The 18,773-nt window shown below is 42.8% G+C and overlaps 1 protein-coding gene and 1 pseudogene across 1 annotated transcript in view; both read right to left on the bottom strand.

The window, feature by feature from the left end:
- The window catches only part of PRKCH (protein kinase C, eta), a 326,526-nt gene that overhangs the window by 38,237 nt on the left and 269,516 nt on the right, over positions 1-18,773 (bottom strand). The window lies entirely within an intron of this gene.
- LOC102875954 lies at positions 5,136-5,643 on the bottom strand (annotated as a pseudogene).

Below are 18,773 nucleotides of genomic sequence, written 5' to 3'. Positions count from 1 at the left end.
AGGGCTGTTGTACATAGGGTCGCTATGAGTCACAGGCGACTCGACAGCACATAACAACAACAACAGTTTTTCTGGTCTCAAGATTTTCACAAGATTTTTAAGTGTTTTGTTTTGTGTTTTTTTTTCCAAGATGCTCACAAGTTTTTAAGTTTTTTGGTGCTATTCACCAAACTAGGATGGAGAATATTATCTTTACGAATTAAGTTACGCCAATGAATCCAGTTGTCCCCTGAGATCCACACTTCTAATGACTTTTTTTTTGTTTAAATTTTTAAGTAGACCATTGGAATTCAGGTGACTCTGAGTGGATTGAAACTTTAAGCCTTTTAGTTAGCAGCCAAGTGCATCAACTGTTTGCACACACAGGGATGTCTAAGGCCTATGCTGTTCCTCTACATCACTGGGTGGCTCCAACCTCCATAACCCTAAGGGAACAAAACCCGCCCAATCATGCCCTATCTGCCCAATCACACTCTATTCCTACAATCTCTGGCATGATCATCATTGTTACCGTTAACGTTACTGTGGGTTAACTTTTAACGTTCTTGTCCTCACAGAGATACACAGACCAATACGAACGAGCCATGAGACACTTCAGTAGGTCTACCTCGGTGGTTTTTTTTTAACAAAAATGCAGGTTATTCTTACAAGGGGGACAGAGACCTAGAAGGATTGAGTCTCATTCTCTGGAGATGCTGAGTTGAGAGGAACTCTTATGTCCTTGCTTAGCCATTGCTGGAATTTCTTTTCAGCTTGGGAAAAAGTCTTTGTATGCAGACTTGTACACTATGAGAAACGGACATGAGTACTATTCAGAGGAGGGGGTGACATGGGTGCTTTTTAGTTAGAAGGTATAGAGTTTACAGAGCCCATGTCAGGGAGGGATGTGAAGGCTGTGGCAATAATCTAGGCATAAACCTGTGGCAGCATTAGTAATGACTTACCCAATATCAGAGGGGGAGTGGCTTTCCAACTCAAACTAGAACTTTTATTAGACACCTCAGCAGGTCTCACCTGGCTATCTGCTATCCTCATCAGAGATTAAATCTGAAAGGGCACTTGTAGCTCAGCTGTACTCTCAGATTCTTGCAATCACTTTCCATTTTAGTCCAAGTTACAGTCAGCTTTGCTTGTTTTGCATAAAAACACCTGTTCTCTCAACAAGATCATAAATGCTAAGGTTAAGTCTGGAATAGTTCTTGGTTGATCTTATTTGTTGTTACTACCTATAACAACAAACTAGAAACACAACAATAACACATATATCACAAGAAAATGTGTAAAACAGATGAAATTTTCTCCCACAAAATTCCCATTGGGAGACTTCAAATACTTCCAAGTACTCACTCCATCTCTGGAACTTTGTTTTACAACCACAGAGCCCAGGTTTCACTAGCCATTTGTTATTTTTAAAAACAGATATTTGAGTATTTCTATATGGAAATACTATCTAAAGAATATTTCCAATTTTATATAGCAGTACTGTTGTCAATAGATGTATCTACTAAATATTTAGAAGTGCCTGCTTTGGTACAAATGGTTAATGTACTTGGTTGCTAACATGAAGGCTGCACGTTCAAGTCTACTTGAGATGTCTTGGAAGAAAGGCTTGACATTCTATTTCCAAAACATCAATCATTGGAAGATCTATGGTGTATAGTTCTACTCTGACTAATGGGGTCACCCTGAGTCAGATTCTACTCACTGGCAAGTGGTTTTTAAATGTACACAGTGTGACTAAATAGAACTTCCTTAGATCTTAAAAATAACCCACAGGGTGTTATTTTTATTTACAAAGTATCATCACACCTATAAACAAAAGAAGCAGCTGAAAAGATCTGTCTGGTTTCATTCTTCCTGTCTAAAGCTGGCATGATCGTGCCCTGTTGAATAATGGCTGTATCTCTTTGGTCAATTTCCCTTGCACTTCAAGTTCCCTGTCAAAACACTGAGGCTGTAAGATGACAGCTCTTCTAAATAGGAGGATGGTCACTAATCATGGATTTTGCTCTACAAATAACTTTTACCGCCATGTCAAACATGTCCACATTCACATTCCAAACTCCACTGTCACCGAGTTGATTCTAACTCACAGTGACTCTATGGGACAAGGTAGGGCTGCTCCAAAGTGTTTCTAAGGTTGTAAATCTTTATGGAAGCACGCTGGCACATCTTCCTTCCATGGAGTGTCTGGTGGATTTGAACCTTTAATCTTTTAGTTGGCTACCGAGCACTTTATCAAGTATCTCCAGCCTCCCTTTGCACATTCCAGGTGTAATCAAAGGTAACTCATGGTGGCTGTGATGCTCAACACTGGGACACTGATGTGCCAGATATGATAATGGTCACTCACGGCGGACAGTGTTTGGTGGAGAATCCACTTCCAAAATGGCTTGCCTCTGGAAACTCTATGAACACTGAGAAAGGACCAAAGTTATACAAGTGTTCAGGTCTTTCATTCATAGGGTCATTATGCGTCATCTACGACTTGATGGCACTTAACAACAACACAATAACAACAGAACACTTGATTACTGTGTCTCCAGCTTCCCTCTGTACATCCTGGACATAATCAAAGACCTTTCACAATTATACAGTTTAATATAAAAAGAAAAAGTGAGAGATAATATACATTCCTGGGATCCAGGAGTCCATAGTGAGGACCTTATTTGGAAACGATTCCAGAGTGGTCAATGCCGGAGACACAGAAAATCTAGTCACACAGCCAATGATGGAATCTAATGCCATATAGATTGACCATACAGACTGACTGAGAGCAAGGGCACATTCTCAAGCACACTCTTACAGAGCAACACAACTCTCATTTACCTCCTCAGTCCACTTCCATGTCCTCCTCCCCTGTGTGACCTTCGGAAGATCACTAACCCAGCCTTTGTCTAACATTACGAGGCAGTAAAATGTGATGTTAAAAGGTACAAACTTCGGAGCTTAGGTTTGGACCTACTATTTGTTAGCTTGAGTGATTTTAAGCAAGCCATTGAGTCACTCTCTGTTTCCTTATCATAAAATTCAGATAACAGTACTTTCTTCATCACAGAAATGATATGAGTTTTATTACAAGAGTATTTTAGAATAGTGAGTACCTGGAGCACACTGAGTGCTGGGGAAGTCTTAGCTATTATTTCCTCCTCGGTGAAAAAAAAAAAAAACCAACCAGATACAGGCAATGTTGCAATCATGGACAACGCCGACCTGTCCATTTAATGTTGCATAAAGTTACCCTCACCATGAAATGACTGTACCAACTGCTCCTCAGAATAAACTGTTCATCACAGTCACCTCCATTCAGTCCTGTGTAGCTTTTAGCTGCACATCTGCTTTTACACGAAACCAAATCCAAACCCAGGGTCACTCTTTCAAGTTGATTCCAACTAATGTCTACCCTGTAAGTCAGAGAATTGTCCGCAGAGTTTACAAGCTACAGAAAATCCTATTACCTCATCTTTCTCCCGTATAGAGGGAGGTGAGTGAGAACCATCCTAAAGGCACACAGTTCAAATCCATCAGCTGCTCCATGAGAGAATAATGGGCAGTTTTCTCTTGTACAATTTACTGTCTCTGGAAAGCCTGGTGGAGATTAGCTATGGGTTGGTTCTGACTTGATGACACATAACAGCAGCAGCAGCAACAACAACCTTTTGATTAGGAAACTCTGATGGTCTAGTGGTGAGGAGCTGAGCTGCCAAGCCAACAGCATACAGTTCAGGTCCATTAGGAAAAAGATGGGTCATCTCCTCTCAAGAAATTTACAGCCTCTGAAAGCCCAGTGAAGGGTCAGCTATGAGCTGGTTCTGACTCGATGGCACATAATAATAACCACCTTTTGATTGTAACCAAGAGCCCTAACCACAGCACCATTAGGGTACCTCTCGCACCAAAGTAAGGCTAATAATGACCCCTATGCACCTGTTTCAATTTATCTCCAAATTCTTAAAGGCACAGTGGGCAGTGGATCTTATTCGTAACCCCTGAAGATTGCCTATGGGAGCCTCTCTGGATGGGCATTCTCTTCCTGTGCAATTACAGGCTCCAAAAACGCCCTAGAGGGTCAGTTATAAGTCAGTTCTGAATCAACCAAAAAGAGCTTGAGTTCAATCACTTAAAATTTTGACTAATATAAAAATCAATAGAGTACAAAATTTGTACATTTGAGATATCTAATGTCAACTTTTGGTCTTGGGTGGGGGAGTCTACCATATTTATTAAGTGACACATCTAGCTTATAAGCTGTTCTCTAGGTGATAAAGCCAGGAGCCAATGTGACAAAACAGGTTGGTCACACAAGGTGAAAGCCTGGCACCAGTATTTCAGGCAATAGACACAATGGCTCAAGAACTTGTTAAGCTCCACTGGTCACAACCCCTTTGTCCACTTCATCCATCTCTGCCAAGATTAAATTCTGAAGTGCTGAGAGAAGAAATGAAGATCTCTGTTCAGTATCAACAGCCCTGACTGGTACAATGAGCAAAGGCAAGCCCACGCTGTGGTCCACTCAGTTCTATTGTGATAAGTCAAATCTGGACAGGCCACCATTGGTGACCCACTCTTTTAGGCCAAATAAGTTGAAGGAGAATGAGAAATCACAGAATCTGGTTTTTCTCTTCAGTACTCCCAGGGGCTAGAGAATTTTATTTCCATTTTCTAAAGAAGTGAAATTGTCCAGAAATAGAACTCTAGATTCCTGGGAAGTGAAATGGGAATCTGCCTTCACAAGCAATAAAGGAAACTCAACCTGTACAGGCAGTCTTCATCTCCTTCCTCTCACTGGCTCATTATTTAGGACATAAACTCAGCAGTGGATGTTGGCTGTGTACATTTGGCGATGGGATGAAGCCAGTCCCTGCAAGGCCACCTCCAGGAGATGTGGCTTCCAGTGCACCCCTGCTATAGATACGGCTGTGAGAAATGAAAGCATTTCTCTTTATCAGCATTCAAATCTGTTAACAGTATTACCATGTGCCTTTAGAAATGAGGAAATTCTTCTTTTTTTTTCCCTAACACCAAATTTATCACATTTTAAAAACGAGATTTTCTCCAAAAGTGAAGTAATAAACAAATTCAGTGTCCATGCCTTCCCGACCTGCAGTCATGGTTCCAGGACAACTTCTTCACGCTTAGACCAAGTTGGCTCCTTGGAAATCCAATGGCTGTGTATGCTTGGAGGGCTCTTCTTTGCCTGGTTCTTTACTGTCCCTCTCCTGAGTTTTAGGGCTGGTTCCGGCAGGCTTTTGTGCTGCCCCAGCAGTGCTCAGCCTTGACTCTGTGTCTTTGATCCCAGATGAGCAGGACTCCTGGGGCCCATTCTCTCAGAGGCTCCCTCAGTCTCCTCTCCTTGTTGCTGTTGCACCAGGTGATGTTCAACCATCATCTGGAGCTCTTTCATGGTGGGTGTGGTCCTTGTCTCCTTCTTCCGTTGCCGTGGAGACACTGACAGAATGGACTTGAGAAGTGGGTTGGGGATCAGGTCTTCATCTATCTCTGGGAAGGACTGGTCACTGGTCAGCACGAGGGTGCAGGGGTGGAGCGACGCCTCTGAATCTGCTCAGCTGCCTCAGGGTCAAGGTGCAGCTCCAGGAGCCAGATGGTGAACTGGATCTTCTGGGAGCTGTAGTCTTGCTCCATGGCTGGGGTGGTGGCCTCCTGGTCGGCACTTCCCCGTCATGGCTGGGCAGCGGATGCAGGAAAGACAGAGGAAACTATTCTTTTTTTCCCTGAAGGTTGTGGCCTAGTTACTGGTATACAGTTTACCTTCCTAAGCTCTTACATTTAAGAATTTTGTCACTGAACTGGGGTGTGCAACCAGCGAAACCAATCAAAGTAATGGGGAGTCAAAAAAAGGCACAAGTGGAGAACCAGAATTCTAAGATCTACTCTGGGCTCATGCAGTAGGATTCGTATTTTTCCCAAATAAAATATGATCTCTATGAGAGCTAGTGGCAAGAAACTGCACTGCAATCCTTGAAGGCATGAGGTTCAAGGCCATCAGCTGCTCTGCAGGAGAAGGATGGGCAATCTCCTCCTGTGCGATTAACTGCTTCTGGAAACCTGCCAGAGGGTCAGCTATGGGTCGAGTATGACTCTACGGCACACACCACCACCACCACCACCACCACCACCACCATGAGGGGATATTTTCATCTCTTTATTTTTGGGTTTCCTTCAGTGCCCAATTCAGTGACTTACACATAAAAAAAAAAAAAAAACAACAAAAAAACACAACCAAAAAACAAATCCAACCAAAGAAACCCCCTACATCATAAGCTGGCTTTTAGCTCATTCCCACTCATGGTGGATGTGACATGCTTCAGAGTGAGCTGAGCCCAAAGGACTTGCTTGGCTGTGACTTTTCAGGAGCTTGTCACCAGGCCTTTCTTCCCAGCTGCTTCTGGGTGAGTCACACAATCACCTTTCAGTTAGAAGCTGAATGCTGGTCTGTTTCACGTTACACGGAGACTCCTGATCTACACACAAGTTGTCCTTAAAGGAGCCCTGGTGACTCAGTGGTTAAGAGCTCAGCTACGAACTCCAAGGTTGGCTGTTTAAACCCAGCAGCCATCACACAAAACTAGATATGGCAGTCTGTTTCTGCAGATTATAACCTTGGAAACCCTGTTGAGGTGGGTCTGTTCTGTTCTTTAGGGTTGCTATGGGACTGACAGCAATGTGTCTACACCCCTAATAAAGGACTGTTAACAAAACAGCTCTGGTTCTGTGACCCCAGAAAGCAGTAGAAATGGATTAGGGAGGATGAGGGAGCTGAGTGAATCCAGGGTTTGTCCCAGGATCCTGGCCCCCATGTGAAACCTCTGGTAACCCTACCTGCTGGGGTCATCTGTCTTGAGGATGACCTCAGCCCAGATCAGCACCTCTAGATCCAGAACCTCCACAAGTCTGAACATATGTTCACGTCCAACCCACTCTACAGTCAGCCCTCATGGTCCATCTAGAAAGCAGACCAATTTCAAGAGATACCAGAAAGGAAATGCGTGCTGCTTGTTAATTACTAATGTTCAGCATACAGTGAGAACAACCTTTGTTCCTATAAAAGGTATTAGAAAGTTCACTGACTGCCTAAACAGGATTTATGTGCCTTTAACTGGCTACTCCAGCACGTGGTGAACGCTCAGCAGCTTCTGTCATAAAGGCGGTGACCAAGAACAGGAATACAGCCTGGGACAGCCAGACTGGCTGAGTGCAGTAGGCAGGGTGGTGGGGAGCCTGGGGTGCTCCTTCCCATGGACCTCTGTCCTTCCCTCCCTTCAGAGGCAGCCCTGTGGGGAAGCCACCGTGATTTGGCACACTGCAGGGCATCAGTCAGGGCAGTAAAACCGGCCTGGAGCCAGAAAGCAGAGCTCCTGACCCCAGCTGTCAGCTCTCAGGGCCGCAGCTTATTTCTTGTAAAATGATGAGATCAGACTGGATAATATATCCTTCCCGACTTTGCACATTCAATCACTAAAATCCATTGCCGCTGAGTTGATTCTGACCCTGTGGTCTAAGTAGAACTATCTCAGAGTTTCCAAGGCTGTAATCCTCAAGGGAACAGACAGCTATGTCTTTCTCTCTCCAAGTGATTGATGAGGAACAGGCACTGACTTTTGGTTTTCAGCCCATTGCTTATCCACTGTACCACTAGGGCTCCTTATTCTGAACTAGGAACAATCAATTCTCCTGGATGCCTTATCTTTACTTGGCTGCCATGCCTTCATTCAATATCTTTACTTCCCAGTTGGCTTATTGCATTTCCCAACTTGTATCTCCACCTTTTTTACTAATTCATTCTTGGTGATTTTCCTGAAATGCAATCCTGATCATGCACTTGAATGCGTGGAGAACTCGGCTGTTCCTGCCAGGATGGAGTAAGAAGAACTCTCTGCCCACGGGGCTTCTGCCCATCCCTCCAACTTGGCTCCCTTAAGCACTGCTTTTCAGAGTCACATTTTCAGATCCCCAGGCAAACAGCCCCTCTCTCTTCACACACAAGTTCTCCTTTACTCAGCAGTTGCTGTTTTCTACCATCAAGTCATTGTAACCCCATGTTTCAGAACAGAACTTCTTTCCACAGAATGTTCATGGCTGTGATCTTTTATAAGCAGGTTGCTAAGCTGAGATGCCTGAATGGGTTTAAATCACCAACATGCCAGTTAGTGGGCCCTGAACTGTTCCTATCTCCCAGCGACTTCAACTTACACCAAGAGCAGTGTTAACCAAAGCACGGTCCAAGGACCAGTGCTCACTGCATCCTGTTACTGCTCTGTGACGAGGGAAGTAGAAAAATTTTGAGTGGAAATTTTAAATGCTATGATAGTAATTTTCACTCTTCTGAATCTAATAATTCAGCTTCTATTTCATGTTTTATTTTCATTTCTCTGATTTGCTCTTATTATTTTACAAAAGTACTGGTCCTCCCCAGGGAGCCCCAGGAGACTAATGGTAAAGAGTTGTGCTGCCAACCCAAAGGCAGGTGGTTTGAATCCACTAGCCGCTCCGTGTGAAGAAGGTGGGCAATCTCCTCCTGTGAGATTTACAGCCTCTGCAAACCCACTGGAGGGTCAGTTATGAGCTGGTTCTCACATGATTACATATAACAACAACACTGGTTCTCTGCAGATTGGATAGAAGCACAGCAACACTGGCTCTTAATAATGAAGAATCTGAGGAGCTTTAGCCCAGGTGCCTTTGCTCTTACTTCTCTACTGGGCTGACTGCCTCAGTTTCAACCAAAGACTTTGTCTCTGAGCAGCTGTCTCCAACACTCCTCTCTGCACCAATGACATCTGATGCTTACTTTCAGTTATGGATTGCCCTGACTCTATCTGTTGGTTTACCTGAAGGTACATCCCATTGCTGATTGCTGTCGAGTTGAGCACAACTCATAGTGATCCCATGAACAAAAGGCCTGAAGCCCTTCTACATTTATCCAAGTTCACGAGTTTGCAGAGGCATGCTGTTTAGGAAGTGGATGCCCCATTCTGCTTTAGAGGTACAAGGTCAAGCACTCAGCTACCAACCCAATGGGGACAGATATGATAGTCTGCTTTTGTAAAGGATGTTCTTGTTATGTACAATTGAGAAGGAAGCGGCTCATATCTGATCCTCCAGTAGGTTTTCAGAGCTAGTAAGTAGCTTGGGAGGAGACTGCCCATCTTTCTCCTACAGAGCAGCTGTTGGATTTGAACCATGTGCCTTTGGGATGGCAGCACAATTAGTCACCAGTAGACCACCCATCTTCAAATTATCGAGGAGTAATGATGTCAGTTTGAGGACTCTGGTGTGCCTGATCGAAGCCACGGTCTTTCTAATCACTTGCTCATGCATCTGAGAGCTGAACAGTGAATAAGAATGACTGAAGAATTGATACGTTTAGCTGTGATGTTGAATAATAGTACTGAATATCCCATGGACTGCCAAGAACAAACAGATAAGTCTTGGAGAAAGTGAAGTCAGAGTGCTCCTTGGACGCAAAGATGAAAAAGCTTCATCTCACATACTTTGGGCATGTTGCCAAGACAGGCTAGTCCCAGGAGAAGGACATCATGCTTGGAAAGGTGGAAGGACAGCAAGAGAGAAGACGACCCTTGACCAAAAGTAAAATGACACAGCGACTGCAGCAAAGGGCTTGAGTATGTCAGAGATGGTAAGGATGGGACATGAGAGGACATGGTTCAGATCTGCTGTTCACAGTGTCACTAAGAGTTGTACTTGACTCGATAGCACTTAACAACAACCACAGGCCACCAGAGCTTTGTAAAGGTTACAGTCCTGGAAACACTGTGGGTTATTTCTACTCTGTCCTATTAGGGTCATGACAAGTTTGAATTGACTCAACAACAGTGGGACACCTCAAAACAAGAATCCTTGAGTGGCATACATTAAGTGCTAGACTACTAACTGAAAAGTCTGTGGCTCAAACTCACGCACAGGCTCTTCAGAAGCAAGGCCTGGTGATGTGCCGCTTCTGAAAGACCACAGTCATGAAAACCCTATTGAGTACAGACAGAAGATGTCATGAGTCTGAACGGATTGGACAACCAACAAAGTCAGACTGCCAGGCACAGGGCTGAGTTCTCTATTAAATGATGACTGGGCAGAATAAGCTCTAAGTTTCTTACTCTGAACTTATTGTGTTCCCTTAATGCATATATCCCTTGAATATAAAATCCTTTTAGTCCATCTATCTCCCTCCAGGATAGAGTTCTGCTGTGAAATTGAGAAGCAATAATGAGAACTGCCCAGTGCATTGAGCACTGAGACCTCTATACCACACATCAACTCTACTGCTCCTTCCACAGCTCTTAGTCTGATCCTAGAGTTCACACCAGGAAACGGAACTTGTAGTCCCAACAGTCTGCGGTCTGTGATTAACTGCCCTTACAATAGTGTGGCCTTATAAACTAGAAAAGATTAATCACCCTTGTACATCTTGCATAAAATGAAAAGGTCAGACTAGGAAGAGAAGGAATAAATGAGATTCCTGACATACTTCATTAAGCTGGTAATACAATTGAATGTGTGGTATTGATTTTTTCTTCTTTTACGAAATTTCATGGAAAACTTCAAAGCCACTAAGGAAGGAATACTAAAAACATTACATAGGAAGAGATATAAAAACTCAGATAATTTAAATAAAAGAACAAGAATCCTACCATATGGAACTAATTTCTTTTTCAAGATTGATAAGAAGGAAAATATTGATGTAATTTCTTAATTGTGACATATGCTGACCATTAAGTCTTTTGGTCTCAGGGAATGTCATGGACGCTGGGAGCTGGTGGGACCCTAATGGTTGGCTCCTTGCATTTTCCAGCAAAGGCAGTGTGTCATCTGCTTGTGTACTGTTCCCAGACTGTCCCCAGAAAACATCTCTAAAAAATTCCTTCTAATCTTTTTTCAGAACTTGTCTTTAAAATGGGTATCATATGCTCAGAAACCAACAAAGTACATCCCACTAACAGGCTACTTGCTTTCTTCCCCATAAGAAAACTGAAGCTTTTCATTTAAAATAACCAGCAATCAACTGATGCCCCAAAGTACCAATACACAAGATCTGAAAAAAGTGGTTATTTTACCAACAGAAAACATCAACTGACTCATCAGGATACTCTACCAGCAACTGAGTTCAAACACTTAGACAAACCGCAGGTTCTCTTGGAGTTTCATTGCCATTTCAACCAGTGTTTCAGCTGCCTGCCGAGCATGGATCCCGTTGACACAGACATGAATGTGGAATTTTTCATCTGAGCTATGTGACACATTCCTATCGTGGCCAGGAAGGTGACACTATCGGTAACTTTCCACTAATATAATATTACTGTAACTTTCCACTAATACAAACAAGGTCATAAATGCCAGAAGGCTGCAATGACAGGTGTGGGTTGAGAACTAAGTGCCAAGGCGGGGCACATGCTTTCTCTTCTGCAAGGAGTATTCAGACCATTATATGAGCACATGTGAGGGAAACTTTGAGTCTTTGCACTTTGTGCCACAAAGAAGCCAAGACTGGCCCCAAGCCAGAGCTCTTTCTCTTGTGGTTCAGGAATTAAGAAGCTCGATCCACCCAGCCAGGCCCTCAGAAGTCAAGAATCAGGGACTTTGGAGAGGTTAAGCCTGCTTTAGATTGGGAGCTGCCTGTAGCCTGATGTCATAGTTAGGTGGGAAAAGTGGTGTCCTTTCCTAGCCCTTGGTCTCCTCAGGAGCCCCCAGGCAGGCTCTGGAGCTGACATTCTACAGGGGGCAGATATTCGTGGTTGACTATAGTTACCAAGCCAGCCCAGAGTCGACTCTCAGGAGCAGAACCAGAGGTTTGATAATCCCTACACCTCAAACAAGTGTTGTTGTTAGGTGTTACTGAGTTGGTAAACCATAGCTGACTCTCCAGTGGGTTTTCAGGGGCAGTAAGTCACATGAGAGAAGACTGCCCATCTTTCTCCCACAGAACAGCTGGTCAATTTGAACCATTTACCTTTGGGTTGACAGCACAACTCCTTACCATTAGGCCACCAGCACTTGGAGATAGTTAACTTTCCCATCTTTCACTGTCTCGGGTCGAGAAAAATCCACAAATATGTGAAAAGGGTGAACTGATGGATAATATGAACCAAGTTTCTATATGAATCATTACACCAAAGAAAGATGAATCTACCATGTAGTGACTATGCTTCCTAGCAAATCCAAGGCAACCAAACAAAAGCCTAATTAAGTGTCTCACCACTCCTAAGTATCTCCTTTGTGAGAGTGCCTTCTCCTCCACCCTTCCTTAAAGGAGAGGTTGTTACCTAAGGTCTGGTCAAAGGCCTTACCTTGGTTTATTTCCAATACTCACTAGACACATGATGCCATTGAGCAAATTCAACAAAAGCTCCTTTTCTCAAGACTTGTTATTCCTACCTTCAAGAAAGCTATCATGCAATCCTACCAAAAGCAATCGACAGGTTAAATGCAAAACAGATACTAAATTCATTCTTAAAGGAGACAGAGGGGCAATTTCTAGTTTCATTTGGAAAGGAAAGGGACAGAATCAGCAAAGCTCTTTTCATTTTGAAAAGCAAAAATTAAGCAGGAGGCATCTTACTCTCTAATCTCAAAACTTATTTACTCTACAGCCATAGTAATCAAAACTAGCACAGTGACAGACACAAAGACCATTGGGATAGAATTGAGGATCCAGAAACAAATCCACCAACCTACAGTCAACAAGATATATTTGACAAGGTAACAAAACCTATTAAATGAGGATACTATAGCTTCTTCAACAAATGGTGCTGGCTGAACTGGACATTTTACCTGTAGAAAATGAAACAAGATCCATATCTCACACCATGCACAAAACTAGCTCAAGGTGGTTCAGAGAACTAGGAGTAAAAAAAAAACCAAACCAAACCATAAAGATCATAAGAGACAAAATAGGAAAAAATTTAGAAGCCTTAGCTTACACCATAGGCTTGCAAGCATGGTCAAAAATGAACAACCTGGAGAGGATAAAACAGATGAATGAGACCTTATTAAAATAAAGTTTCTTTTACACAAAAACCTTTTTTCCCCAATAAAGTGAAAAGTAGGCCCACAGACTGGTAAAAAATATTTTGCCAGGGAACTCTGGTGGTACATCTATACAATATATACTACGCAGCACTAAAGAATGATGATTTTGTAAAGTACTATATAACACAGGAGAGTCTACAGAGCACTATGCTGAGTGAAGTTAACTGAGTCACATAAGGACAAATACTGCATAAGATCACGACTGTGCAAATAGGAGGGCAAGTAGGCAAGATATGTATAAATGTTCAAAAGGGGAAGGGGAAGGAAGAGGAGGCAGAAAAAGAAGAAAGTGGAAAAAACCTTGGGAATATTACAGGTGGGTAGGTAGAGGGGGTATGAAAGAATGTGAAAGGTTCTATGGGGACTTGAAAAGATGGGGTTATAACAGTTTTAATAATGGCAATTAATTATATAAAACATGATGTATATAACAATTGTACACAAAGTACACACACAAAATATGATATATATTAATTACTATATGCAAACCAATAAAAATAGAAAAGGAAAACCATCATAGCCACTATACAAATCTACAGTAAGCAGGATGGAACAGTGCCCACAAAGTTGTTCCAGTGCACATTCTGCCCACTGAGTACACTTGCTCTGCTTCGTTTTCCCTGAACATTCGAACTCCAAGTGTTCAAATATTACCCCAGACCGCTGACTCCCAAATCTAACGCTTCAGTGTGTCAATCCTCACTGGAGAACCAGACATGCAGTCCCCCGCATGACATTCAAAACCTCCCATGTTCTCACTGCAACTTACCTCAACTGCTACTCCCTCTACCCCCTTCCCCTCTAGTCCTACTGAGCTCTGACGATTCCTTAGCAGAGGACACTATCCTGTCTCTGGGCCTGTGTCCTTGTCAGTCCAGCTGCCTGTGCATCTTCTTGTTGGGGCGGGGAGATCTACACCTTCTTTAAGGCTAGTCCCAACTCCACCTCTTCTCTAAAGCCTTTTCAGACTTTTTCCATCAGAATTGAGAGCATCTTTTTCTGTGCTCTCACTGCACTCTGCTTACATTATACTTTAAGCATCTGTGGTACTATGTTTTCTATTGTCAGTTTAAATATGCATCTAGAACTCCCATCAGACTAAACGCTTGAGGGCAGAGGCTCTTTTTTATCTTTTGCTCCTCAGAGTCAAACTCTGTACAAAGCAGGTGCTTGGAAACGCTGAGGTAACTGAATGGAGAAGTCACCTTCTTGACCAAACAAAGCCTGGGGACAATTTAAGGGCAGTTGATTCTGATGCTGCATGTTTTCAAGACAGTCAGCCTGATGGGGCAAATGATAGCACCATACTATGGCAGGCCAGGGATGTTTCTGTACTACAAAAACATCAGCTTTAAAATCCAAGCATGTATTTATTTTACATAATTTGTGGAAGCCATAAACTCTGGAAGGGGCAGAGCCTCAGCTACCTTGAAGAAACACTGGCAGGAGTCAGAGGCCTTCTTCTCTGCACATTCTCCAGAGGCTTGGCTGGTCCCCACTGCCTCCTCTAAAGATGCACTGTGGGAATCTGAACCTGAATCAGAAGAATGTTCAGAGGACAAGGCACAACAGGCAATGAAGTGAGGGCAAGAAGCATGGTTAAAAATCTAGTTAGCACCTTTATCCTCAGAAAATAATAAAATATCTGACTTGGGACTCTGACAAAGCAGGTTAATTTCCTCAATCTTTGCTTTCAAGAAATCCGGCAAAGACAGGCTATTTGCATTGAAAGGCCTCATCTGTAAGATAAATTTGACTATCTTATCAGCATTTTCATCTGCCCCGTATATAATACTGAGAAGAGATACACTTATCTGAGACTACATCCTCATTTCCTGGGAAAGAAATGAATAACAGCACAAATTTCCCAATATGCAATGGGGAATGGTAGATTGTTATTTTGACATCATGAAAAATGCTGGTGCCTGGAGAAGCCCAAGGAGAACACACATGAGGGGAGGGTGTTTTAATCCAGTGGATCAGATGCTTCCTGTCTTCAGAAACTCTGACTTCTGCTTCCCTTCTGCTGCTACTAACGTTAGTTGATTTTGAATTACCTTGAACTTGTGACTTTCAATGTAACAGAACAAAATGTGTCTGGCCCTGTGCCACCTTCCTGATTTGTATCCTGGGTTCATGGTTACTACTTCGTCAATCCATCTCTTTGAGTGCTTCCTCATTCTTGCTGATCTTCTGCTCTACCACACATGATGCTATTTTTGAGAGATTGATCCAAAGAAGATCAAGAGATGTACTCAAGTAAGCAACCCAATGTCTCATTCTCCTTGCTTCTTATTTTTAATACTATGGTGAACCTACCTGTCACAGTATCTAGGGAGAAAAATTTCCTCTCTCATGGCCTAGATGGAAAAAATAAAAATCCCCAGTCCTCAAATAGCCTTGATTCTAAGACATGTGCCTGCCCTTTCCTTTTAATATTTTAGAACAGGAAAGTTCCTTAAAACTAAGGACAAAAACAATCATAAAACTTTCCATCTGCGAGTATTCTTCATTTCATTTCATTAGCTCAGTGAGTGAGAACTTCTCCTACCCGTCATGAACATCAAAGATAAGAGTATATGGATCTTGAGAGGTGAGGATGGGCATCAGGGAATAACAGGATTGTACAGTCTGGTGGGTGGAGGGAGGCAGGTGTAAAAGAAATGGGAAAGATCTACCAGGGATCTGGACAGACAGAGTAATGATCAGCATAATTCAACAGTGATTAATTTTATAAATAATAATGAATGGGAATGATTGCATGAAACACAATGTGTATGAAGGATAGTGTAAAACACAATGGATACAAACTTTGTAAACAAATAAATGTTTGTGATTGCCACGTGCCGACAAGTCATTTGTGACTTATAGTGACTCTATGTACAACAGCCTGCTCTATCCTGTGCCAATCTTATCGTCTCTGGCACACATACCCCCATTACCCCAGTCACGGAATCAATCCATCTCATCGAGGGTCTTCCTTTCCTGTGCTTTCTCTCCACTTTCCCAAGCATGATGTCTCCCCTCAAGGACTGGTCCCTCCTTGCAACGTGTCCAAAGTATGTCAGATGAAGCTTCAAAATCCTTGCCTCCAAGGAACAGCCTGGTTTCACCCTCTCCAAGATGAATCTGTTTGTTCTCTTAGCAGTCCATGGTATATTCAATACTCTTCTCCAACACCACAACTCAAAGGCATCAATTTTCCTTCTATTATCCCAAGTCATTGTCCAGCTTTCTGATGCATAGCAAGTAACCGCAAAGACCATGGCCTGAATCAAGTGCACCTTAGTCTCCAGACTGACATTGTTGCTCTTTAGTACTTTGGAGAGGTCTTTGACAGCAGACTCTCCCAATGTAATTAGTCTTTTAATTTTCTGGCTGTTGGTACCAAGAGTGTTGCTTGTGGAGCAAAGTAAACTGAAGCTCTGATTGAGTTAACTCAATCTCTTCACCATCTAGTGTGATGCTGCCAATCGGCTCAGTGGTGAGAATCTTTGTTTTCCTGAAGTTGAGTTTAAATCCTATTGAAGGCTGCGGCTACAGATCTTGACCTTCTGCACCAACTGCTTCAGGTCCTCCCCAGTTTCAGCAAGTAGGGTTGTGTCATCTGCATAATGCAGATTGTTAATGAGTCTTTCTCCAATCTGATGCCACATTTCTCCTCATAAGAGCCCAGCCTCCTGGATAATCTGTTCTGCATACAGGTTGAAAAGGTATAGAGACAAGACACATCCCTGGTGTATGCCCTTCCCAATTTTGAACCATACTCTGTTTCCTTGCTCTATTCTGATGACTGCCTCCTCATCCAAGTATAGGTTTTGCATAAGCATGATCAAGTGCTCTGGGATTCCCATTCTTCTCAGAGTCAGCCACAGTTTGTTGTGATCCACACAGTCAATTATACCTTTGCACAGTCAATGAAATACGGATAAGTAATCCTTTGGTACTCTTTGCTTTCAGACAAGATCCATCTAACATTAGCTATAATATCCCAATACCACGACCTCTTCTAAATACAGCCTGCACTTCTTGCAGTTCTTTGCTGTTCTAGTAATTATTGGATAATTTGCTGCAGACTCTTGCTTGTACGTGATATTAATATTATTCAATAATTTCTGCACTCTGTCGGTTACCTTTCTTTGGAATGGGAACAAACAGACCTCTTCAAGTCAGCTGACCAGGTAGTTGTCCTTTAGATTTCTTGGCACAACTTGGTGAGCACATCCAGGGCAGCATCTGCTGAAATATGTCAACTAGTATGCTATCAATACCTGGGGCCTCGTTTTTGCCAATTCTTTCAGAGTAGCTTGAACTTCTTCCTTCATCACCACAAGTTCTTGCTCCTATATTGTATCATGAAAATATTCTCTTTGCAGAAGCAAACCAATATACAATAAAAATTTTTAAAAAGATTAATAATATGGATCTCAAGTGGCTAGGAGGGATCAATCTTGGAGAAGGACATCATGCTCAGAAGGGTGGAGGGATGGCACAGGAAAGGAAGACTCCAGATGAGATGGATTGATATAGTCACTAGAGCAATGGGGGTAGGTGTGTCAGAGTCAGTGAGACTGGCTCAGGACAGGAAAGGCTTCAGAGCTTATACACTGATTGCTATGAGTTGCAGGCGACTCAATGGCACAATAAAAGCAACAACAGCAATTTTGTGGAGGTTCTTCTTCCTCCTTTATAATAATCCTATCAACTAACTACTTTCATGAAAGTGTGTAAAGCCAGCTACTTCATGCCTCATTCCCTAATAAGAAGCCTCACTCTTTATTTTATTATTTTTTTGTGTGTGAGAAAAATTTCTATTTAGAATGAGCCCGCTGGACTCAGTTTAGATGATCCCAATTTTGTTGGCAACATCCAAAGCATCATAATCAGGAGAAAGTCGAACATAGGCCTTCTTCTCTCCATCAGGCCTAATCAAAGTGTTGACCTTAGCCACATCAATGTCACAGAGCTTCTTTAAAGCTTGTTTAATTTGGTGCTTATTAGCCTTGACATCCACAATGAACACAAGTGTATTGTTATCTTCTATCTTCTTCATGGGTGACTCAGTGGTCAGGGGAAATTTGATGATGGCAGAGTGGTCAAGCTTGTTTCTCCTGGGGGAGCTCTTCCAGGGGTATTTGGGCTGCCGTCGGAGTCTCAGCGTCTTAGGCCACCGGAACTGTGCAGATCTTCTTCTTTTTTTTTTTTTTTTTGGCTGTAGATGCCCTTCAGGACTGCCTTCTTGGCCTTTAATGCCTTTGCTTTGGCTTCAGTTTTGGGAGGGGCAGGGGCTTCCTTCTTGGCTTTCAGCGCCATCTTCATAGCAGAAGCCTCACTCTTAATACAGAAGATATACTGTATAGGATGAGATGGGAGTAGCCAACTAAGAAAGGACGCTAGAGAGTGGCTCTCTGGAAATCGCCCACCCCAAAGCATAGAGAGTTAGAACTCACCTCAAAGTTGCCTTTGTGTGCTAAGTGGACCCACAGCCATGGACAGGCATAGACAGTTCCACCATTTACTCATATTTACTCCCCATCCCAATCAGGGCTGTGGCACTGCCAGAGCCTCAGTGATCTGAGATCAGGGACTGCACTGTGGTAAAGTGCTTCCTGTTGACTCAGACTTAAGCACTTTGCCGAAATTCTATGGTGAAAGACAATAATAATCCTGACATTTCTCTAAGCACTAAGATTTTCCAGGGGATTTGAGCA

The sequence above is a fragment of the Elephantulus edwardii genome, unplaced genomic scaffold (genome assembly GCF_000299155.1).
Source record: "Elephantulus edwardii isolate Elephantulus edwardi_28Jun2011 unplaced genomic scaffold, EleEdw1.0 scaffold00104, whole genome shotgun sequence".
Lineage (NCBI taxonomy): Eukaryota > Metazoa > Chordata > Mammalia > Macroscelidea > Macroscelididae > Elephantulus > Elephantulus edwardii.
The sequence above is the reverse complement of the archived record's forward strand: the minus strand, read 5'-3'. Positions and strand labels throughout refer to the sequence as shown.